Consider the following 24,440-nt stretch of genomic DNA (forward strand, 5'->3'; position numbering starts at 1 on the left):
GCACCCAGACCTAGGCCCACTCCCTTACCCTAACCCGTGACCCCATCTAACCTTTTGCAATTTTTATCATGGCCGATCCACCCAACCTGCACATCTTTGGACATGTGGTCAGGATTTACATGTATAGCGTTGACAGCCAGCTGTCCATCTCCAGTACTCTCTTTCTGTTTGTCCAACATGTAATTTTAGGGGAGCAGAGTTTACTCCAGTTACAAATTGGACAGACTGACCCCCTTACATAACCCCTATTCTCACCTTTGATTGCCCCACCCCTCAGTCCGCCGCTTTCTCAGGCTGAGCCAGACTGTTAAATGAAATGAAATGAAAATGAAAATCGCTTATTGTCACAAGTAGGCTTCAAATGAAGTTACTGTGAAAAGCCCCTAGTCGCCACATTCCGGCGCCTGTTCGGGGAGGCCGTTACGGGAATCGAACCGTGCTTCTTGGTCTGCTTTCAAGGCCAGCGATTTAGCCCTGTGCTAAACAGGGTTTGTGTCAATCAACCCCACATCCTTCCCATCACAAAGACCATCTATTTCCAGGACTGTAAATATGACATTATTTTGAAGATGAACAATGTGTTTCTCCCTAATCGTCCTTGCCGATATTAAACTCCCAACCAACATCACTAAAGCAGATTATCTAGTCATTATCACACTGCTGTCTGTGGAATCTTGCTGTGCACAAATTGCCTGCTGCGCTTCCAGAGTGATTATACTTCAATAAGTATTTCATTGACTGTAAGGAGCCTGGAGCTGCCCAGAGATTATGGAAGTATAATATAAATGCAAGCTCCTTCTTTAAATATACGTGGCAGCAGTAAGTGATCCATAACAGACATTGCATTATATGTAAAGGTTAGTATTGATCTGAAATGGCAAGGTGCCGGGGTCCCAGGTTCGATCCTGGCTCTGGGTCACTGTCCGTGTGGAGTTTGCACATTCTCCCCGTGTTTGCGTGGGTTTCGCCCACACAACCCAACCTAAATTTAGAGTACCCAATTAATTTTTCCAATTAAGGGGCAATTTAGCGTAGCCAATGCACCTAACCTGCACATCTTTTGGGTTGTGGGGGTGAGACCCACACAGACACGGAGAGAACGATATTGTAGCTTTTGAAATGATACTCAGTTGGCTGAAACGGCTGATTCATGATGCAGAACAAGACAGCAGCGTGGGTTCAATCCCCGTACCAGCTGAGGTTATTGATGAAGGCCCCGCCTTCTCAATCTTGCTCCTCTCCTGAGGTGTGGTGACCCTCAGGTTAAACCACCACCAGTCAGCTCTCCCCCCTCAAAGGGGAAAGCAGCCAAGGGTCATCTGGGTGAGTTTACTTTTACTGGAGAGAGCAGATTGGGGGAGGGAGGGATTGGATTACTGGGTGTGCATGGGCGGAACAGTCCATTTTGGACCAATGGGGGTTTGCAAAGCTCTTCACCAGTGGGAGTTTTGCTCTCCTCCTGTCTGGTGCTGCTATAGGCCCACTGATAGAGATTAATTACAACTTCATCGCATACATGACAACGAGTTGATTAATCTTAGCCTTCTTTTATTCCAAAATTCCTACGATTACATAGGATTTGTTCTCAAGGTCGGCTCCAATAGACAAGCAAATGAGCTGACCCAGGAAATTCTGGCGGATTCAGTATCGCATGGAAGAATTCTGGACTCAACATGCAAATCCAGTGCAAATCCAGTGCAAATCCGCTGCAATCCAGTGCAAAACTGGTGCAAATCCGATGCATATCTGGTGCAAATCCAGTACAAAACCATTGCAAATCTGGTGCAAACTAAGTGTAACAACATTTCAGCTCTTATTGTCCAGGATTGGCCACACCAGTACCTATGGTAAATAGCGGAAACATATTCCGGGCAGATGAAAGGAAAAGAATGTGTCGCGGGTTTTGGTGGCTGGGTAGCATTTAATCGGGCATAGGGCTGTGGGTGGGGACGTTCAACCATCATGGGCAGGGTCTCACTGTGCAGGAAGCCCAAAGAGCAAACCCTGTCTTGAATACTGACGGTTGCCTCTCACAGGAAAATGTTCTGCTGACGAGGCACACCTGGGCTCTGTGAGGGAGGCCAAATGGCGACCAAGGTGAGGTTGATGAAACCCTGGCAACTGGAGCCCTGCAACTCAATCTCCCAGCAACTGAACCTTAGCAACTGTACTCAACAAAGATCAGCAATCTTTGGGGCAGCACGGTGGCGCAGTGGTTAGCACTGCTGCCTCACGGCACCGAGGTCCCAGGTTCAATCGCAGCTCTGGGTCACTGTCCGTGTGGAGTTTGCACATTCTCCCCCGTGTCTGCGTGGGTCTCACCCCCACAACCCAAAGATGTGCAGGGCAGGAGGATTGGCCACGCTAAATTGCCCCTTAATTGGGTACTCCAAATTTATTTTTTAAAATGCCAACAATCTTCAGGAGAAAGGAAAAATATTAGCCAATATTAACACAACAAGCAGGTAACCGAGCCCCATGTGTTGTTGAGTGTCTGCAACTTCTCTCTGTGTGAGCTGACCTCTGAATCAACTTTTAAAAAAGACTATCACTTTCCGCTTCTGCTCAGGAAATCCTCCCAAAGTAAAAAGGGAACTAGATGTCCCTATCTACAAAGTTAGACTTCACAAAATGACTTTTTAAAAAAACTGTTAGCCTGATGGTAGGGCAACCGAAGGTTGCCAACTCTGATTGGACACATTCCTGGAGGCTTCATCACATGAGCTGACCTCGCACCAGCAGCCGTCCCGCTGGCTGCCCCTCGCGCCATTGGTCACTTCGCGAGTCCATCCTGATGCTTTCCCCATGGCCAATCGAAAAGCTGCACTTGACCTATATTGGTTCCTGGTCAATACCATCTCGATTTAAAATTCTCATCCTTGGGTTCAAATCCCTCCGTGGCCTCACTCCTCCGGATCTCTGTAAGCCCTTCCAGCCCCACATCTCTCCGAGATCTCTGCATTCCTCCAAGTCTGGACCCTTGTTGCATCCTCAATTTGAACCATGTGCAGCCGTGCCTCCAGTTTCCTAAGCCTTAAACTCTGAAATACCTTTCCCAACATCTCTCCACCTCTCTATCTCATTCCTTCAACCAGGTTTTTAGTCATCTGACCTAGTGTCCCCTGATGTGTCATATTGTGCTGTGATGCTTTGGGGGAGGTTTGGTTATGTTAAAGGCGCTCTCCAAATAGAAATTATTGTTGTTGTTGATTGGATGATCCTTGACAATGAATCAACCCACCTTTTCTTCCCCCATCTCCAATATTTCTGTAACTAGTGACTAAAACTGTCCAAGTCTTTTGGGTTTTTTTGGGGGGGGGTGGGGGTGCAATTTGTCCCCCCCCCCCCCCCCATGGTTCTTTTCCTTTGTTCATGGTAGTTGTCTTGAAGATTTAACATTTCATTTCTGGAGACTTCTGGGGAAATCCTGGAGAGATCGCCAACCCGTCCCCAGGCTGGTCAGCTGTAAACCGTGTCGCTCACTCAGATGTGTTGCCACACAAAGCAGATCACCGGGCAGATTGCCCCAGCAGCCCAGGACTGTCAGAATGACTTCAGCCAACTGCAGCCCACCTGAGAGGTACATTAGAGAGGAGACAGACAGGATATGTGGGCACCGTAGTCAGTGATTCTTAGGTGCCGACTCCTGCGGGCGCCGACTGAAATGACATTTTCCAAGCCCCCTTTATATTGAATTCTCCATTCGGGAAGTGAGACTTTCCGACGGTCCTGTGAGGGTTTGTCAATACCTTTGGCTCGCGGCCCTTAAACGTGTGAGAAACCTTCTACTCACAGAGGAAATGAAACTGTCATGTTTCACTTGAATGTTCTTCATTTGTAGCATTTGCTCTTCGCGGGCTGCCCTGGGGTTTTCTCACTTGCCAGTATCAGAAGAGCAAATATCTCCCCAGAGAGGCTGAGTGTAGCCCCTCACCACAACGTGCTGATCCCGCAGGAACGTACCCGCTCTCTGCTGCTCAGTTGGGTGATTTGCTCCACATTCCCCTGGTGATACAGTGAGTTGTGGGTGTGTGGTGGGGGAGGGGTGGGGGTGGCACTGAGCAATGTAGATGATCCGAGACTCACCTTCACATTGACTGAGCCTGAAGGGGAAAAACAGGCTTGCATTTAGATAGCATCTTTCACAACTTCAGCATATCCCAAAACACTTTTATGACCAGTTCCGTCATTTTTGGAGTGTAGTCACTGTTATAATGTCGGAATTCAACATCCAACTCCCCACAAACGGCAATGTGACAACAAACAGCTAATCTCTTTTAGTGATCTTTGTTGAGGAATAAATATTGGCCAGGACACAGGGGTGGGCTTCCCTGCTGTTCTTCAATACGAGGCCTTTCCTGAGAGAGAAGACCGTGATTTGATTTAAAAAAAAAATAAATTTAAAGCGCCCCGGGGCCGGGATCGAACCTGGGACTGTGACTTGATTTCACGTCTCATCCAAAAAAGGCACCCCTGACAGGGCAACTCTCCCACAGTACTGCACTGGAGTGCCCGCCTCGATATTTCGCATTCAAGTCATAGAAGTGGAAATTCAATCCATGACTTTCTGACTCATAGTTAAGGAGTGGGAACCGGCCAGCACTGCGCCATGTCTACGTGGGATTCCTCCGGGTGCTAAGGGACACTAATAATAATAATCGCTTATTGTCACAAGTAGGCTTCAAATGAAGTTACTGTGAAAAGCCCCTTGTCACCACATTCCGGCGCCTGTTCGAGGAGGCCGGTACGGGAATTGAACCTGCGCTGCTGGCCCTGTTCTGCATTACAAACCAGCTGTTTAGCCCACTGTGCTAAACCAGCCCCTGTAAGGGGCAATTTTATCATGGCCAATCCACCTAACCAGCACATCTTTGGACTGTGGGAGCAAACCAGAGCACCCGGAGGAAACCCACGCAGACACGGGGAGAACGTGCAAACTCCACACAGTCACTTGAGGTCGGGATTGTACCGTGGTCCCCGGTGCTGTGACGTAGCAGTGCTAACCACTGTGCTACCGTGTCACCCCTGGCGTTGTACAACTGCAAATGCAACTTGTATTGATGGGGGCGTGTCCTATTCAGGGAGGAAGGTCGGGGTGCGAACAGGCGATATGAGCGCAGGAATGTAACCCGAGCTATTCTGCGTTTAGATTAGGTCACGTTGATAGGAAGTGGAGAGAGAAAACGTGTGCAATACTATGCGTCAAACTGAGCTCGATGGGCATGGAAGTGTTTGAAGTTAACACTGGGAGGTCGAATTGGAAAAGAAAACCCTCATTACTGAGCAATAAATACTTCAATCAGCACAAACAAATTGAGCCAAATGAAAACTAACTTTTACTAAACTGCACAACAGAAGAAAATTTTGAATTAATATAACGCCTGTCACAATCGCAGGACACCTTAAAGCATTTTTAAACTAATGAAATACTTTGAGGTGCAGTCACTGTTGTAATGTAGGGGCCATGACAGCTAATTTCTACATAGAAAGATCCCACAAACAGCAATATGTTAATGACGAAATAGTCTGTTTTTGTGATGTTGATTGAGTTTTTAATAAATCCGCTTCTCTTGTTCAAAATAGTGCCACGGGATATTTTACCTCAAATTAAGAGGTAGATGGGGGTCTTAGTTTAACATCTCAACCAAGAGACCACACCTCCAGCAGCGCAGCGCTCCCTCAGGACTGCACTGGAGACTCCGACCTGATATTCATGCTCGGGTCCTGGATTGGAACTTGTTCTGTGGTCACTCAGAGATGAGCGTGGCGCTGAGTGAGCTTCAGCCGATAATGATCCGGTAACCCTCAACCAACATCACTAAAACAGGTCACGTACCCTGGTCTTCCGCCAACTGTCATCTTGTTCAGTGTCACGATTGGTCTCCAATGTTTTGCTTTGCTGTTTTCCTCGAGTCACTGTTGTAAGTTGCAAGTCTGGCCTTGGTACTGTCCCTCTCCCGGGTCCCCATAGTTCACATGAGAGCACCGACAGAGAGAATTGACAGAGGTGGGCAGTGCAACCATTAAAAAAAAAATGTAGAGTACCCAATTATTTTTTTCCCGATTAAGGGGCAATTTAGCGTGGCCAATCCACTTACCCTGCATATCTTTAGGTTGTGGGGGTGAAACCCACACAGACATGGGGAGAATGTGCAAACTCCACACGGACAGTGACCCGGGGCCGGGAGTGAACCAGGGTCCTCAGCGCCTTGAGGCAGCAGTGCTAACCACTGCACCCTGACAGGTGCATCACAGCCAATACGCTGTGTTCATGCAATGTGTATATGCTTCTAGCTGGAGTGCATGTGAGGCTCTGCATGATCCCACTTGAAGGCCGCGGGTCCAAACTTGCATCCTACTGCTTCGTGGCTCCACTCCATCCTAGATCTGCAACTATCTCCAGTTCTATACCCAGCAGTTTGACCCTCGGGTGTATTTTCCACATGCAGTAGTCCCTGGATGGTGTGAACAAGAGCAGCTTGTTAACAGGATTGGACGGAATAAACACCCAGAGATTGTTTCTCTAATGAAACCAAGTGGGCGGCAAGATTAAAATTCAAGCCAAGTCATTCAAGAGGTAAATTGAGAAAGATTTCTTCACACAAAAGATGTGTGATTCTGGAACTTTCTTCCGCACAAGGTTGTTAATCAGTCGTGGGGGTTACGACAGAGTTGAATCGATCTTTGTTGGGTTAAAGTATGAAAGGGAGTGGAGTTAAAGCAAGGAATGGAGCTGAGTGCAAATCAGTTGTGACCTAATGGAGTGATGGAACAGGCCCAAGGGGCTAAATAACCTCCTCCTGTTCCGAGTGCCCCTATTGACACCCTGGATCAGACCAGCTGAGTATAGATTATCCCTTGAATGAGAAACCACATCAGGAATAAAATGTCCTGGCGATAGGACATCACCAATAACAGATGAACTTTCCCACTCACCTCATTCCCCTTGCTGTGCGCACATTGGCCACCTGGCACTTCCGGTGTGGGTGCCTTCTGAATTAACTCACAGAGGCACTGGCAGAGTCAGGATCGTGCTACCCATTCTGTCTATGAGTTGCCAACCCTTCAGGATATGAAGATTATTCTCCAGGGCACTGTGGGGAGGGAGGCATTAAAAGAAATACATTTCATCCAACACGTTTTGTTCATTAGATCAAGCTGGGGTACTGTTTGACTTACAGGGAAGAATCATCCAATCAGGTGCTGAGGAGACTTACTAATTGGCCATGGGGAAATGGGTAGTGCAAGGATGGTCATGGTGGGGGATCAGTGGGGAAATGGGTTGTGCGAGGATGGTCATGGTGGGGGATCAGTGGGGAAATGGGTTGTGCGAGGATGGTCATGGTGGGGGATCAGTGGGGAAATGGGTTGTGCGAGGATGGTCATGGTGGGGGATCAGTGGGGAAATGGGTTGTGCGAGGATGGTCATGGTGGGGGATCAGTGGGGAAATGGGTTGTGCGAGGATGGTCATGGTGGGGGATCAGTGGGGAAATGGGTTGTGCGAGGATGGTCATGGTGGGGGATCAGTGGGGAAATGGGTTGTGCGAGGATGGTCATGGTGGGGGATCAGTGGGGAAATGGGCAGAGCGAAGATAGTCATGGGTGATCAGTGGGGAAATGGGCAGAGCGAGGATAGTCATAGTGGGTGATCAATGGGGAAATGGGCAGAACGAGGATGGTCATGGTGGGTGATCAATGGGGAAATGGGCAGAGCGAGGATAGTCATGGTGGGTGATCAATGGGGAAATGGGCAGTGGAGGGATGGTCATGCTGGGTGATCAATGTGAGAGGAGGGGCAGTGTGAGTGTGGTCATGGTGGGTGATCAATGGGGGATTGGGCAGTGCAAGGATGGTCATGGTGTGTGATCAATGGGGAATTGGGCAGAACGAGGATGGTCATGGTGGATGATCAGTGTGTGTGTGAGGGGGGGGGGTGGTTGTGGGGGGGGGGGGGAGTTGGAGGTGTGTAGTCCTGTGATAAAACCTCGAGAAATATGTCCAAGAATTGGCAACCGGCCATGATAATCCAAGCATTTACTACCTCTTGCCAATCGGGAATCTGGCTTTCCTGAATGACATGCCGAAAAATACATCTCTTTTCAAAAAAAAAAGCAAATGTTGAAGCCACTTCATTTTGTAGTTTGGGAAATTCTCCAATATTGCTGAAGGGGAAATATAGACTCAGGGAGGGAATGCAGTCGATGTAGAGACACAGGACACAGATTGATGCTGTGATGAGAGGTTTCTGGGTCTGAGTGACCCATTTAGACCAAACGGCTTCAGTCAGATTTGTAAATGAGGGCGAGCGTGTTTCTATTTCATTAACTGGAGTAAATGGGGTGTGGGACTTTGTGAGTGATGGTCGCCTTACTGTGGGGGAGGGGAGATCAGTTTATATAGAAAACTCTAACTGAAGTAAAACCGATTGAAGAAACGGAACTGGATGGAAATTCTCCCTATTGAACGTATTTTTTTACTCAATTACGATGTAACCAGCAAAAACTCAGCTATTTGACAAGTCGGTCTTGGTGACAGCCTTAAAATTTAAATGATGGCGCAGATTGCTTTCTGGTGGGAGAGTCAGAATCACTCCTGAGGCTTTGGGCCTACAGCTGAGGCTTTGAGCCTACAGCCTGTCATCAGTTGTCCTGGTAGCAGGTGGGCTGACTGAGCTTTATCCAATAATAATTGTAACGTTGTTCTTTTTTGCTTCTCTTGTTCATTCCCAAGTTTGGCCCTGGTATTATCCATTTTGAACTTGGGGCTCAGAAATCTCCATTCTTGTGATAGGGATCGAACAAGATCACTGCTGAAATAAACTTAGAAAATTCTGGAAACACTCCAGCAGGTCAGGCAGCCTCTGTGGAAAGAAAAACGAACAGAACAAGCATTTGAGGTCGATGACCTCATCAGAACTGTTCTGCTCTCTGGTGACCCTGATGTAACGGGCAGGTGAATCGAGACCAAGGTGATACTGACCTGTGATGCTTCCATTCTATTTTTCTGTTCTTTAGCTGGATGTGGCATTTGTGACCCATGCCTAAATTCCCGTTGAACCGAGTGGCTTGCTAGACCATTTCAGAGTTATCCATGTAGGCCAGGCCAGGTAAGGATGGCAGATTTCCTTCCGAAAAGGAAAGCCAGATGGGTTTTATTGCAACAATCACTGATAGTTGTCACAGTCACCATTACTCAGACTAGCTTTCTATTTATTAATTGAATTTAAATTCCACCAGCTGTCGTGGTGGGATTTGAACCCATGTCCTCCAGCGCATTAGTTTAGGCCTCAGGAATTCTAGTCCAATGACATTACCACTATGCCACTGTCTTCCCCACACCCCCTTGTTAAAGATGACAGGTGAAGAACAATCACTAGTCGAGAAACTGAGTAAAAACGTCTCCATAGTCCCGAATGACCACAGGCCGCTTGTCCTTTTGAGGGGGAGAGATGATCGGTGGTGATTTAACCTGAGGATCACCACACCTCAGGCGAGGAGCAAGGTTGGGAAGGCTCGGTTTTTATGAAAAACCTCAGCCGGTACAGGAATTGAACCTGCACTGCCTGCTTTCTCTGCACCATGAGCCACTTGTCCAGCCAACTGAGCTACATCACCCCCCTTACTGAGTGCTACCATCACGTATGTAATGTATCATAGATTATCATAGAATTTACAGTGCAGAAGGAGGCCATTCGGCCCATCAAGTCTGCACCGGCTCTTAGAAAGAGCACCCTACCCAAGGTCAACACCTCCACCCTATCCCCATAACCCAGTAACCCCACCCAACACTAAGGGCAATTTTGGACACTAAGGGCAATTTATCATGGCCAATCCACCTAACCTGCACATCTTTGGACTGTGGGAGGAAACCGGAGCACCCGGAGGAAACCCACGCACACACGGGGAGGATGTGCAGACTCCGCACAGACAGTGACCCAAGCCGGGAATCGAACCTGGGACCCTGGAGCTGTGAAGCAATTGTGCTATCCTCAATGCTACCGTACTGCCCCCAAATTGAGGAGAGGACGATGGTGCAGGGAGAGCGAAACCTCACTACATTGGTTGAAAGTCATACAACTAGTGGTTGGGCGGCAGTGGTATTGTCATTGGACTAGTAAAAATCGGCAGTCCCGGGTTCAAATCCCACAATGTCAGATGACAAATTTGATTTGAATTAGCGGGAATGAAAACAGGAATGATAACCACGAAACGATTGTCATAAAAATGTATCTGGTTGACTAATGCTCCTTTAGAGATGGAAATCTGCCATCTTGAATAAAATGGAGCTCCTCGCCTTGACATCTTGGCACCGACCCATCTCTGAGCATCGTGGTCTTCTGGGTAGGATGACCTCAGTGTGGCATGTGCTTAGAATAACTTTCCATAAGAGCGAGAAATCCTCCGGGGGAAAAACAAACGACAAATATTTGTTCTGTGTCTAACCCGAGCTGTGGAAAATTACACAGCATTTCCAGGAAGGGAGCTCGCTAGTAACTTCGTTCTACCCCGAGCGGCCCGAAGGCCAAACAGCCCAGGACAGGTGAGAGTGAAGAGCCAACTTGCTGCTGCTTCACTGCCTGTGTGTGGGATTGCTTTTTTCCAGATTTCGTCCTTTGCTTTGGTCTCCAGAGTTAAGGCACCAACTCCTGTTCGACAGACACTGGGAGGAATGGCTCGTGTGGACACTCTCCATGTGTTGGCCTTTGTCTGGAGACCCTCACCACACGAGCAGCACCCAACAGGGCAAAGTTGGTGGCCATTTTAGTAACCCGGCCTCCGGAGATATCTTGTGCCCAGTGAAGCTGAGGCCAATTGCACCGTCCTGCCCAAAAAGCCTGGGCTCTGGCCAATATTTATTCTCCAAACAGGAATGGCCGCACGGGGGCTCAGTGGTTAGCACTGTCGCCTCATGGCGTCGAGGACCCGGGTTCGATCCCGGCTCTGGGTCACTGTCCGTGTGGAGTTTGCACATTCTCCCCGTGTTTGTGGGGGTTTCGCCCCCATAGCTCAAAGATGTGCAGGGTAGGTGGATTGGCCTCGCTAAATTGCCCCTCAATTGGAAAAAAAGAATTGGGTACTCTAAATTTATTTAAATAAAGGAATGGGGAATAAAATCCATGACCTTTTATCAGTTATCACAGTGTGTTTGTGTGGGATCTGGCTGTGCAAATTGGCTGCAGGGTTAACTACAGAACCACAGCAAATACACTTCAAAAGTACATCACCTGCTGGACACAAGGCAAAGGGACTGGAGCGATTGCTGGGCAGTGGGCTTGGAGAAAGAGTCAGATAACTAGTGGCCATGTTTAAAAACGGTGCTGCGGGGTGGGGGTCATATGATGTGAGCACGGGAGCGGCTGCGTTTTGGCGATCTCTGACTCTGCTCAACTCTCAATCTTTATTTTGTCCACATCAATTGTGTCTTTTCTTGGTCTGCATGGTGAGTGCAATGTACCAAACGTTGTTGGTCAATGTTTCAGCTTTACTGAGTCAAGACAAGAGGCTATAAGTGCCTTTATGGAGGCAGTGGAAGCGGATAAGGAGGTTTTGCGACAGAGAGAGCGTTGTCTTGTGGAAGACCGCCTACGCACGGTTGGGGTCCTGTTGCATGGCCGATCGTCCATCCTGAGTCGGCCCTGTTAATGATAAGCCAACGGCCTTCACTGTACAATTTGCATGCCCACGGCAGCACATGGTGTAGAGCGCATTGGCTTCGGGGCACTGGAGCACGGCATTCAGCTGGGCGCTCCGGTGCCAAACTCGATTTTCGGCTCACACAAGACTCTCCGCCCAATCTCGGTGCATGATTCCGGCGTCATCCTGATGGAGAATCCAGCCATGTTTCCTTTTCCATTTAATCGCACCCATTGAGCTGGAGGAAGTTGCACTTGGAGATCTGGGCAGGGAGCGGGGACCGATCCGCAATGGAACCCCCTGTTTGATGGAGTTCATTTTGGATGTAGAATCCTTACTGCAGACAGCAGCACTCTGGAATCTTCCTCATTCTATGGGACATTATGGAAGCGGCTCTCCTTTCATTAGTGATCTGATATTGAATAGCAGGAGCGGCCTCTGGACTGGTCTGATTTGGTTTTGCTGCCCGTGCTTTGAAATCAATGGATCAACGTCTCGGCGCGGAATGGTGTTAAAAATAATCTACCCCTTCAGGGACTCCTTGCTGACAGCTATGTTTAACCGAGGGTAATGGAGTGGAGAAAGATAGAAACTGTGTCAGTCAGCAGAGAGACACGAGTGTAAAACCCTGAGCTGTAATCCTGCCAGTTCAACAAGCTTGGCGACTCTTCCATCTCTGCCAGGACTACAGTGTGGAGTAAAGGGAGAGAGCACATGCCGGGAGGCGGAGTTGGGGGATGTGGCAGGAAGGGGGGGGGGGCAGGCGTGGTGAGGCGGGGGGTGGAGGGGGGGGGGGGGAGGCGCAGTGAGAATAACAAATATGACAGTGAAAGAAACCGAGAGGAAAAAACTGCTCCAGAGCGAGACAGAAGAGGGAGAACGGGATTGGATGGAGAGAGAGTATGAAAGAAAGGGAGAGGGTGTCAGGAAGAGTATGAATGAGAATGTGACAGGCGGCGTGTGGGGCAATGAGAGAGTTGACAATGTTGAGTCACGGAGATGGTTGGATGTGGGTGTGCAGAGAGAGAGAGAGAGAGAGAGAGACGGATCATGCATGAACAGTCAGAGGGGGCAGAGACAGAGAGCGAGTGAGCAAAGAAGGAGAGAGAGAGAGATCGGGGAGTAGAGAAGCAAACTATAATAGAGGAGAAATAGCCAAGGGAAAGATTTCTGACTTTTCAAAAAAATATTAAAATTATTTATTAAAGGATTGAATGCAATTTTGACCTTGTAATTGCAGGATGATTTAAAATCTGCTTAACATAGTGCAGTGCTTTCAGCTGTAATTTGAATCTGTGTTAATTTTACGAGTGGACTATCACTGTGAGGTGTAATAGCTTTTCAGTTGGATAATTTAAGATGGAATTTTTTTTAATGCTGAATGATATGTGGATTATTTTAATACTAGCGAGCTGGAAGTCGATTAGCTTCAGCCTCAACTCTTTAATTAACTTCTACAAGGTTCAGGCAGAGGCTGAAAGCACCTGAAGAAATAGGTGAGGATATTGATCACATTGGATATTGATCAATATGTGAGGATATTGATCACATTGGATATTGATCAATTTGTGAAAGTATTGATCACATTGGATATTGATCAATAGGTGAGGATATTGATCACATTGGACATTGATCAATAGGTGAGGATATTGATCACATTGGACATTGATCAATAGGTGAGGATATTGATCACATTGGATATTGATCAATATGTGAGGATATTGATCACATTGGATATTGATCAATTTGTGAAGGTATTGATCACATTGGATATTGATCAATAGGTGAGGATATTGATCACATTGGACATTGATCAATAGGTGAGGGTATTGATCACATTATATATTGATCAATAAGTGAGGATATTGATCACATTGGACATTGATCAATAGGTGAGGATATTGATCACATTGGATATTGATCAATATGTGAGGATATTGATCACATTGGATATTGATCAATTTGTGAAGGTATTGATCACATTGGATATTGATCAATAGGTGAGGATATTGATCACATTGGACATTGATCAATAGGTGAGGGTATTGATCACATTATATATTGATCAATAAGTGAGGATATTTATCACATTGGACATTGATCAATATGTGAGGATATTGATCACATTGGATATCGATCAATATGTGAGGATATTGATCACATTGGACATTGATCAATAGGTGAGGTTATTGATCACATTATATATTGATCAATAAGTGAGGATATTGATCACATTGGACATTGATCAACATGTGAGGATAGTGATCACATTGGATATCGATCAATAGATGAGGATATTCGCCGAGGTCCCAGGTTCGATCCAGGCCCCAGGTCACTGTCCGTGTGGAGTATGCACATTCTCCCCGTGTTTGCGTGGGTTTTGCCCCCACAACCCAAGGATGTGCAGGTAGGAGGATTGGCCACGCTAAATTGCCCCTTAATTGGAAAAAATGAATTGGGCACTCTAAATTTAAAAAAAATAGGTGAAGATATTGATCACATTGGATATTGATCAATAAGTGAGGATATGTATCACTTTGGATATTGATCAATAGTTGAGGATATTGATCACATTGGATACTGATCAATAGGTGAGGATATTGATCACATTGGATATTGATCACATTATATATTGATCAATAGGTGGGGATATTGATCACATTGGATATTGATCAATTAGTGAGGATATTGATCACATTGGATATTGATCAAATGGTGAGGATATTGATCACATTGGATATTAATCAATTGGTGAGGATATTGATCACATTGGACATTGATCAAATGGTGAGGATATTGTTCACATTGGATATTGATCAATAGGTGAGGATATTGATCACATTATATATTGATCAATACGTGAGCATATTTATCACATTGGATATTGATCAACTGGTGAGGATATTGCTCACATTGGATATTGATCACTAGGTGAGAATATTGATCACATTGGATATTGATCAATGGTCGAGGATATTGGTCACATTGGATATTGATCAATAGGTGAGAGTATTGATCACATTGGATATTGATCAATAGGTGAGGGTATTTATTTTTTCCAATTATGGGGCAATTATCGTGGCCAATCCACCTAACCTGCACATCTTTGGGTTGGGGGGTGAAACCCACGCAGACACATGGAGAATGTGCAAACACCACACGGACAGTGACCCAGAGCCGGGATCGAAGCCAGGTCCTCAGCGTTGCGAGGCAGCAGTGCTAACCACTGGGCCACCGTGCCGCCCGTGTGTGTTTTTTTAAAACTCATTTTTGTGGGACGTGGGATTCACTGGTTGGCCACCATTTATGCCAGCATTTATTGCCCATCCCTAATTGCCCTTGAGAAGGTGGTGGTGAGCTGTCTTCTTGAACTGCTGCAGTCTATGTGGCGTAGGTACACCCACTGTGCTGTTAGGGAGGGAGAAGATTTTTTTTCTTTCTCAATTAAGGGGCAATTTTCCATGGTCAATCCGCATACCTGCACATCTTTTTGGGATTGTGGGGGAGAAACCCACGCAGACACGGGAAGAACATGCAAACTCCACACGGGCAGTGACCCGGGGCCGGGATCGAAACCCGGGTCCTCAGCGTCGCGAGGCAGCAGTGCTAACCACTGCACCACCGTGCCGCTTTGCAAGTATCTTCAATGTGGAGACGGGACTTGGTCTCTACAAGAACGATGAGGTGGTCATTCCTACCGATACTGTCATGGACAGATGCACCTGCGGCAGGCAGGTTGGTGAGGATGAGGTCTAGTATGTTTTTCCCTCTTGCTGGTTCCCTCACCACCTGCCCAGTCTAGCAGTTATGTCCTTTAGGACTCAGCCAGCTCGGTCACTAGTGGTGCTACTGAGCCACTCTTGGTGATGGGACATTGAAGTCCCCCACCCAGAGTACATTCTGTGCCCTTGCCACTCTCGGTGCTTCCTTCAAGTGGTGTTCAACATGGAGGAGTACTGGTTCATTAGCTGAGGGTGGGCGGTACGTGGTAATCAGCAGGAGGGTTCCTCGCCCACGTTTGACCTGAAGCCATGAGACTTCATGGGGTCTGGAGTCAATGTTGAGGGCAACCCGCTCCTGACTGTATACCACTGTGCCGCCACCTCTGCTGGGTAAGTCCTGCCAGTGGGACAGGATATAACCATGGATGGTGATGGTGGGACGTTATCTGGTATGATTCAGTGAGGAAGACTACTTCGGCCTTGACCAAGTCTGTGCCCAGGTCGAGGCCGGGTGGTCTGTCCAGTTTCTTTCCTTTTTATTGCTTTGTAGCGAACTGATACAACTGAATGGATTTCTAGACCATTTCAGAGGGCATTTAAGAGTCAACCACATTGCTGTGGATCTGTAGTCACATGTGGGCCAGACCAGGTGAGGACTGCAGATTTCGTTCTCTAAAGGACATTCTTGAACCATCTGGGTTTTTATGACAATCGACAATAGTTTCATGGTCATCATTAGACTTTAATTCCAGATATTTATTGGATTCAATTTCCACCGTCTTCCGTGGCGGGATTCAAACCTGGGTCCCCAGAGCATTACCTGGGTCTCTGGATCACCTGTCCAGTAACAATAACACTGCGCCACCGCCTACCTGGTGTGTCTGTGTGTGTGTCATTGAGTATGTGTGGGTGTGAGCGTGTGTATGTTTGTGTGAGTGTGTCTGCACGTGAGGGATGTAGGTGTCTGCATGTGTGTGTGTGTGTGTGTGAGTGTGTGTGAGAGTGTGTTTTTGTGTGAATGTGTGCTTGCGTGGGTGTGAGCGTGTGTATGTTTGTGTGAGTGTATGTCTACAAGTGAGGGGTGTGGGTGTGAGTGTGTCTGTATGTGTGTGTGTTTTGTGTGTGAGTGTGTATGTGAGGGTGTGTGTCTGCGTGTGTGTGTATGTGAGGGGTGTGTGTGTGAGTGTGTCTGCGTGTGCGTGTGTTTTGTGTGTGAGTGTGTATGTGAGGGTGTGTGTGTGAGTGTGTCTGCGTGTGTGTGAGTGCGTGTATGTGTTTTGTGTGTGAGTGTATGTGAGGGTGTGTGTGTGTCTGTGTGTGCGTGTGTGTGTTTTGTGTGTGAGTGTGTATGTGAGGGTGTGTGTGTGAGTGTGTCTGCGTGTGTGTGAGTGCGTGTATGTGTTTTGTGTGTGAGTGTATGTGAGTGTGTATGTGAGGACGAGTGTGTGTGAGTGTGTCTGCGTGTGCGTGTATGTGTGTGTTTTGTGTGTGAGGGTGTGTGTGAGTGTGTGTGTTTTGTGTGTGAGTGTATGTGAGTGTGTGTGTGTGAGTGTGTCTGCGTGTGCGTGTGTGAGTGTGTATGTGAGGGTGTGTGTGTGAGTGTGTATGTGAGGGTGTGTGTGTGTGTGTGTGAGTGTGTATGTGAGGGTGTGTGTGTGTGTGTGTGAGTGTGTGTGAGGGTGTGTGTGTGAGTGTGTGTGTGCGTGTGTGAGTGTGTATGTGAGGGTGTGTGTGTGAGTGTGTGAGTGTGTATGTGAGGGTGCGTGTGTGAGTGTGTGAGTGTGTATGTGAGTGTGTGTGTGTGCGTGTGTGTGAGTGTGTATGTGAGGGTGCATGTGTGAGTGTGTATGTGAGGGTGCGTGTGTGAGTGTGTATGTGAGGGTGCGTGTGTGAGTGTGTATGTGAGGGTGCGTGTGTGAGTGTGTATGTGAGGGCGTGTGTGTGAGTGTGTATGTGAGGGTGTGTGTGTGTGTGTGTGAGTGTGTATGTGAGGGTGTGTGTGTGTGTGTGTGAGTGTGTGTGAGGGTGTGTGTGTGAGTGTGTGTGTGCGTGTGTGAGTGTGTATGTGAGGGTGTGTGTGTGAGTGTGTGAGTGTGTATGTGAGGGTGCGTGTGTGAGTGTGTGAGTGTGTATGTGAGTGTGTGTGTGTGCGTGTGTGTGAGTGTGTATGTGAGGGTGCATGTGTGAGTGTGTATGTGAGGGTGCGTGTGTGAGTGTGTATGTGAGGGTGCGTGTGTGAGTGTGTATGTGAGGGTGCGTGTGTGAGTGTGTATGTGAGGGTGTGTGTGTGCGTGTGTGAGTGTGTATGTGAGGGTGTGTGTGTGAGTGTGTGAGTGTGTATGTGAGGGTGCCTGTGTGAGTGTGTATGTGAAGGTGTGTGTGAGTGTGTATGTGAGGGTGTGTGTGTGAGTGTGTATGTGAGGGTGTGTGTGTGTGAGTGTGTGAGTGTGTATGTGAGGGTGTGTGTGTGTGTATATGTGAGGGTGTGTATGTGAGGGTGTGTGTGTGAGTGTGTGTGTGTGCGTGTGTGAGTGTGTATGTGAGGGTGTGTGTGTGAGTGTGTATGTGAGGGTGTGTGTGTGAGTGTGTATGTGAGGGTGTGTGTGTGAGTGTGTATGTGAGGGTGTGTGTGTGCGTGTGTGTGAGTGTGTATGTGAGGGTGCTTGTGTGAGTGTGTATGTGAGGGTGCGTGTGTGAGTGTGTGAGTGTGTATGTGAGGGTGCGTGTGTGAGTGTGTATGTGAGGGTGCGTGTGTGAATGTGTATGTGAGGGTGTGTGTGTGCGTGTGTGAGTGTGTATGTGAGGGTGTGTGTGTGAGTGTGTGAGAGTGTATGTGAGGGTGCGTGTGTGAGTGTGTATGTGAGGGTGTGTGTGTGCGTGTGTGAGTGTGTATGTGAGGGTGTGTGTGTGAGTGTGTATGTGAGGGTGTGTGTGTGAGTGTGTATGTGAGGGTGTGTGTGTGAGTGTGTATGTGAGGGTGTGTGTGTGAGTGTGTGTGTGTGAGTGTGTATGTGAGGGTGTGTGTGTGAGTGTGTATGTGAGGGTGTGTGTGTGAGTGTGTATGTGAGGGTGTATGTGAGGGTGTGTGTGTGTGAGTGTGTATGTGAGGGTGTGTGTGTGAGTGTGTATGTGAGGGTGTGTGTGACTGTGTGTGTGTGCGTGTGTGAGTGTGTATGTGAGGGTGCGTGTGTGAGTGTGTATGTGAGGGTGTGTTTGTGAGTGTGTATGTGAGGGTGTGTGTGTGTGAGTGTGTATGTGAGGGTGTGTGAGTGAGTTTGTATGTGAGGGTGTGTGTGTGAGTGTGTATGTGAGGGTGTGTGTGTGAGTGTGTGTGTGTGCGTGTGTGAGTGTGTATGTGAGGGTGCGTGTGTGAGTGTGTATATGAGGGTGTGTGTGTGCATGTGTGTGTGTGTGTATGTGAGGGTGTGTGTGTGAGTGTGTATGTGAGGGTGTGTGTGTGAGTGTGTATGTGAGGGTGTGTGTGTGCGTGTGTGTGTGTATGTGAGGGTGTGTGTGTGAGTGTGTATGTGAGGGTGTGTGTGTGTGTATGTGAGGGTGTGTGTGTGAGTGTGTATGTGAGTGTGTGTGTGTGAGTGTGTGAGTGTGTATGTGAGGGTGTGTGTGTGAGTGTGTATGTGTGGGTGTGTGTGTGAGTGTGTGTGTGTATGTGAGGGTGTGTGTGTGTGCGTGTGTGAGTGTGTATGTGAGTGCGTGTGTTTTGATGTGTATATGAGGGTGCGTGTGTGAGTGTGTATGTGAGGGTGTGTGTGATTGTGTGAGTGTGTATGTGAGGGTGTGTGTGTGAGTGTGTATGAGGGGGTGTGTGCGTGTGTGAGTGTGTATGTGAGGGTGTGTGTGTGAGTGTGTGTGTGTATGTGAGGGTGTGTGTGTGTGAGTGTGTATGTGAGGGTGTGTGTGTGAGTGTGTGAGTGTGTATGTGAGGGTGTGTGTGTGAGTGTGTATGAGAGTGTGTGTGTGTGTGTGTGAGTGTGTATGTGAGGGTGTGTGTGTGAGTGTGTGAGTGTGTATGTGAGGGTGTGTGTGTGAGTGTGTGTGTGTGTGAGTGTGTATGTGAGGGTGTGTGTGTGCGTGTGTATGTGAGGGTGTGTGTGTGAGTGTGTATGTGAGGGTGTGTGTGTGAGTGTGTGTGTGTGCGTGTATGAGTGTGTATGTGAGGGTGTGTGTGTGTGCGTGTGTGAGTGTGTATGTGAGGGTGTGTGTGTGAGTGTGTATGGGAGGGTGTGTGTGTGAGTGTGTATGTGAGGGTGTGTGTGTGAGTGTGTATGCGAGGGTGTGTGTGTGAGTGTGTATGTGAGGGTGTGTGTGTGAGTGTGTGTGTGTATGTGAGGGTGTGTGTGTGCGTGAGTGTGTATGTGAGGGTGTGTGTGTGTGTGAGTGTGTATGTGAGGGTGAGTGTGTGTGTGAGTGTGTGTGTGTGAGTGTGTGTGTATGTGAGGGTGTGTGTGTGAGTGTGTATGTGAGGGTGTGTGTGTGAGTGTGTGTGTGTGAGTGTGTATGTGAGGGTGTGTGTGTGAGTGTGTGTGTATGTGAGGGTGTGTGTGTGAGTGTGTATGTGAGGGTGTGTGTGTGAGTGTGTGTGTGTGAGTGTGTATGTGAGGGTGAGTGTGTGTGTGAGTGTGTGTGTGTGTGTGAGTGTGTATGTGAGGGTGTGTGTGTGAGTGTGTATGTGAGGGTGTGTGTGTGAGTGTGTGTGTTTGAGTGTGTATGTGAGGGTGTGTGTGTGAGTGTGTATGTGAGGGTGTGTGTGTGAGTGTGTGTGTGTATGTGAGGGTGTGTGTGTGTGAGTGTGTATGGGAGGGTGTGTGTGTGAGTGTGTATGTGAGGGTGTGTGTGTGAGTGTGTATGTGAGGGTGTGTGTGTGAGTGTGTGTGTGTGCGTGTGTGTGTGTGTATGTGAGGGTGTGTGTGTGTGAGTGTGTATGTGAGGGTGTGTGTGTGTGTGTGTGTGTATGTGAGGGTGTGTGTGTGTGTGTGAGTGTGTATGTGAGGGTGTGTGCAGAGTCATTGTTCATCATGATGTGTGGGGCAGGATTAAGAAACTACCCAGTTTTGACCTGCCCATTCATTTACACATGTTCCTGCAAATTCCCAGCTCCGGCTTTTCCATGAGCTGTTCCTGCAAAAAAACTTACTTTTGTTCCTCCAAAGATCATTCCTCCCTCTTCGCCCCCGGTGAGTATCTGACACAATAAAAGAAAACCAAATTGTTGGAAATCTGGAAAAGAAATCAGAAAGATTTTTCAAACACATGCACACAGGGGTCAGTCAGTAACTAGAGGGAGACAAGGCAGGTTAACAGCTTAACAAGTTACACCCTCTTAGAACTGAAAGATAACTGATCATTGGGGTACAATCTGAGAGGAGAGGGAGATGTGAGCAAGCCCTTTTGCACAAGGAGGAATTTATTGGGTTAAATGGTGGCTGCTTCTGATTACAGGAATGAGCACCCTGTTACACATGATATTGAAATCCTGAAGAGTAAAGAGTCCGAGAAAGTGTCCACGCAAGCCTAATGGACTCAAACTCAACAGCGCAGTGAAGGAAGTGGCCAAGTTTCTACATTCTTCCCTACACCCTGAACTCCAAGTCCGCCAAGACCTTGATTTTAAAATGCCCATTGTTTTCAAATCCTTCCACGGACTTGAGCCTGCCCTATTTCCGTAACCTCCCACAGTCTTACAACCTTCAAGGTCTTTCAGCATCCAATTCCGGTCTGTTGTAAGTCCCCCATGGCCCTTCACTCCACCATTGGTCGCCTTCAGCTACTCAGGTACCAAGCTCTGGAATTCCCTCCCTAAACCTCTTTGCGTCCCCTTCCTCCTTTAAGTTGTTCTCTAAAAGCGGCTTCCCTGACCAGGCTTTGGGCCATCAGTGGCTCAGTATCAATTCTCTCTGGGTGCTTTCCCGGGAAGAATGTTGGGGCATTTTTTTCTACATGAAAGATGGTTTATTAATGCAAGCTGGAGCCATTTGGGACTATATGTGACTCCAGTCTCACACCAATGTGGTTGACTCTTAGCGGGCCCCTCAGTTGTATCAAAACTGCCATGAAAGATCTTCAACTTGGGATGGGAAATAAATGCCAACAACACCCACATGCCGTAAATAAATTTGAAGAGACATTTCCTTGGGTAACTGCTCGCCGACACACTTTCTTTCTATTCAGCTTTTTGGGAAGGTTAATATTTGTTCGATATCGTCGCTGCTGCCAGTTCCTTATTTTCTCTTGCCACATCCTTCCTCCGCTAGCCTCCTGCTCGACACATGTCTCTGTCCCCACTGCAGGGTAACTGCAGCCTCTCTCTGGACTAGGTCCTGTGTTCAATCAGAAACCAGAACCGAACAGGAATGAACCTCTTCAATTAGCACCGCAGCAGTTAACCCTCCCTTTGTCGTGCTCACTAAGATGATTTTACAGCAGGATTCTGACTAAGGAATCCCCTACTTCCCTACAGTAAGAGGCTCTGCCCTTCACCTTGGTCTGGGGCCATTTGAACCCAGAACCTCTGTTGAACCTCTCCCGCTGCACAGGCCAAACTTTCTTTCCTGCCCGCTCAATTGTTCCTCTACATCAGGCATTCCTGAGGCTGTTCTATTCGCTGTAAATCCTTCTCCAAGCCCTTTCCCTTTTCCACATTCCTTCCCTTCCCTCCTGAAAGTATTGACTCGTGCTAGGGTACAGTTTCAAGCTGTTTAAACATGTGGACTGGAGGGAGCGGGGGGGGGGGCGCGCGGCGGCGGAGAGAGAGCTACACATCCGAGCCCTGCACTCACATGTGGAAGAATTCCTGGGATACTGATCTGCAATCCTGGTTTATTACTTTTCTCCTCACTCCCCTTCCTCTAGTGAACTTGGTGGCTGCTGGAAAAGACACTGCGGAGAGCCCGAGACACTGGGAAAGGGGCTAGGTCGCTCAGTGTACCGCTGTCCCCCACAATCTGCTCTCCCACTCCCACCCTCAAGTCCTTTTTCAAACAGATTGCAAACCCATTCCTCGGCAGCTGCACACTCAACGAAGCTGGAGGCAATCCCTGGTTATTGTAAAATATTTACAGGGCCGACTAATTCAAAGCAGCTCAAAGAGCAAACTTCAAAGGAATGACAGATTTCATTATAGTGCTGACTAGGCTGTGTCAGAACTCAGGCCCGGTCACTGCCAACAGCAGCCCTGGCTTCAGCTAGCTGGGGCTCAGGTGAAATTCCCAGAGCTGCCTCGGCGGAACGAATGGACCAGGAAGGAATCGGGGATGGGAATCAGGAGCGGTCTCTCAGCGGGGGTGTGATGCACTATCAATTACCACAAAGACGAGAGTAGTGGAATAATCGAGGCTTTATTGAGCAAAGATGTTGTGCCTCCTGTAGCTGCCACCAGAATGGCTGCAGCACCGGCGTGCACACACATTTATACTCCGCCTGCTGGGCGGAGCCAGCAGGCAGGGATTTACCCACGTACGTCTGTTATACGTGTTTTACTCCCACAGGGTGCACTGAGGAGGAGGGGGAGATGGGCTCGGGTCCGTGAATTAGGGGAAGGTTTAGGAAAATGTTTCAGAGTCAAACAGGCAGAATTGTTTTCACTTCTCTCTTCATTTCGCTGCCCCATCTTGCTCCTCCCCCAGGTGATCCCGACTCCGGGAGTGATCCCACCTCAGAGTCACCTCAGAGTCATCCCACTCCTCCTCCAGGAGATCCCGACTCCGGGAGCGATCCCACCTCAGAGTCAGAAAGTCGAGGGTTTCAGAGATTAAGGCTGGATTTTCCTAGTCCCGAGGAGTTGGGGTTGGAGGCTGGAGAAGGGGAGGGGGTGGGTGGTGGGACATGGCTTCCTGGGAACTTTTCCAGGGGGCTGTTTGGGAAATGGTTGACGGCTCGCTCCAGCAGCTAACCTGGGAGACATGGCAACTGGAGGCTCCATACCAAAGGGCATGAAAGGCCCCAAACTCTGTTTATGAACAGGACCTCATGATGCTTCCCCATCAGCGTTGGGAGTTTTTATTGGAGAATGTCAGTGCAGGTAACTCAGGGTGCCTCCACGTCGTGGGTCCCTCAGTCTTGCATGCCTACCTCAATAACATCCATCAGTCCCAGAGAGGCTGCCGGCCTCACATCACTGTCGATCCTCTAGCTGAATCCAGCTTCAGGGGCCATCCACCAGACATAATAGAGCAGCGAGCAGAGAGACGAGAAATAGTGTCATGTGAGAGTACCTTTAAGACATGGATGTTTAAGCAATGTACCTTTAAGAAAACAGTGATGTCAGAGAGTTGGTGGGGCTGAGGTCAGGTCAGCCATTTTGCAGTTTAGTTTTTGCAGTTTGAAAAGAGCTTGGGGAGTGCCTGTGTTTGCAGTGAGCTGGATCTCTGCCATGAAAGACTATCTCTGGATCACTTGGGTGATTTAAACTCATAATAGTAAAGCCTTTAACCTGATGTGATTCTGTTTAAAGGTGTTCAGTCTCTTGGAAGTTTGAAGGAACATTTTAAGGAATTATTTACTGTTGCAATATTTTCTGAGTTATCTTTGAAGGAAGGGGTGTTAAGATGTCCAATGTTTATTTAAGATGTTAAGTTGAGTTCATGGAATAAACATTGTTTTGTGTTTAAAAACCCACGTGTCCATAATTGTAATCCCACACCTAGGGAACAAGCCGTGTGCTGTCCTTTTACACCCAAAAGACTTAACAAACCTCTAAACAGAAGCACATCAGAGTTTGCATTCAATACTGAAAACATTTATAATTCCGAATTCACCAAATGATTAAGAGATAGTCCTTCATGGCAGAGAGGTTGGTTGAACTCGATGAGACTTTTTGGGGGTTCTGAAAACGCCCCGCCTATAATAGGGAGCCACAAACGGCACGGTTGGGCTGGAGCGAGCTGAAGGCGGGCTCAGGAACACTCATACTGAGGGAGTGGTACAGTGTCAGAGGGTCAGTATTGAGGGAGTGCTGCACTCTCAGAGGGTTACTGCTGAGAGAGTGCTGCACTGTCAGAGGGTCAGTACTGAGGGAAGGCTGAAGTGTCAGAGAGTCAGTACTGAGGGAGTGCTGCACTGTCAGAGGGT

The 24,440-nt window shown here is 48.0% G+C and overlaps 1 long non-coding RNA gene across 1 annotated transcript; it reads right to left on the reverse strand.

Annotated features, from left to right (window-relative positions):
* Nucleotides 1–6,947: 6,947 nt before the first annotated feature.
* On the reverse strand, nt 6,948–22,209 carry LOC140392340 (uncharacterized). The gene is made up of 3 exons (XR_011935297.1): nt 22,151–22,209; nt 20,509–20,591; nt 6,948–7,094 (listed from the first exon to the last, which is right to left on the reverse strand). It is a non-coding gene; the product is annotated as an uncharacterized lncRNA (long non-coding RNA).
* Between the last annotated feature and the right edge of the window lie 2,231 nt (nt 22,210–24,440).

Source organism: Scyliorhinus torazame, chromosome 16 (assembly GCF_047496885.1).
Source record: "Scyliorhinus torazame isolate Kashiwa2021f chromosome 16, sScyTor2.1, whole genome shotgun sequence".
NCBI lineage: Eukaryota > Metazoa > Chordata > Chondrichthyes > Carcharhiniformes > Scyliorhinidae > Scyliorhinus > Scyliorhinus torazame.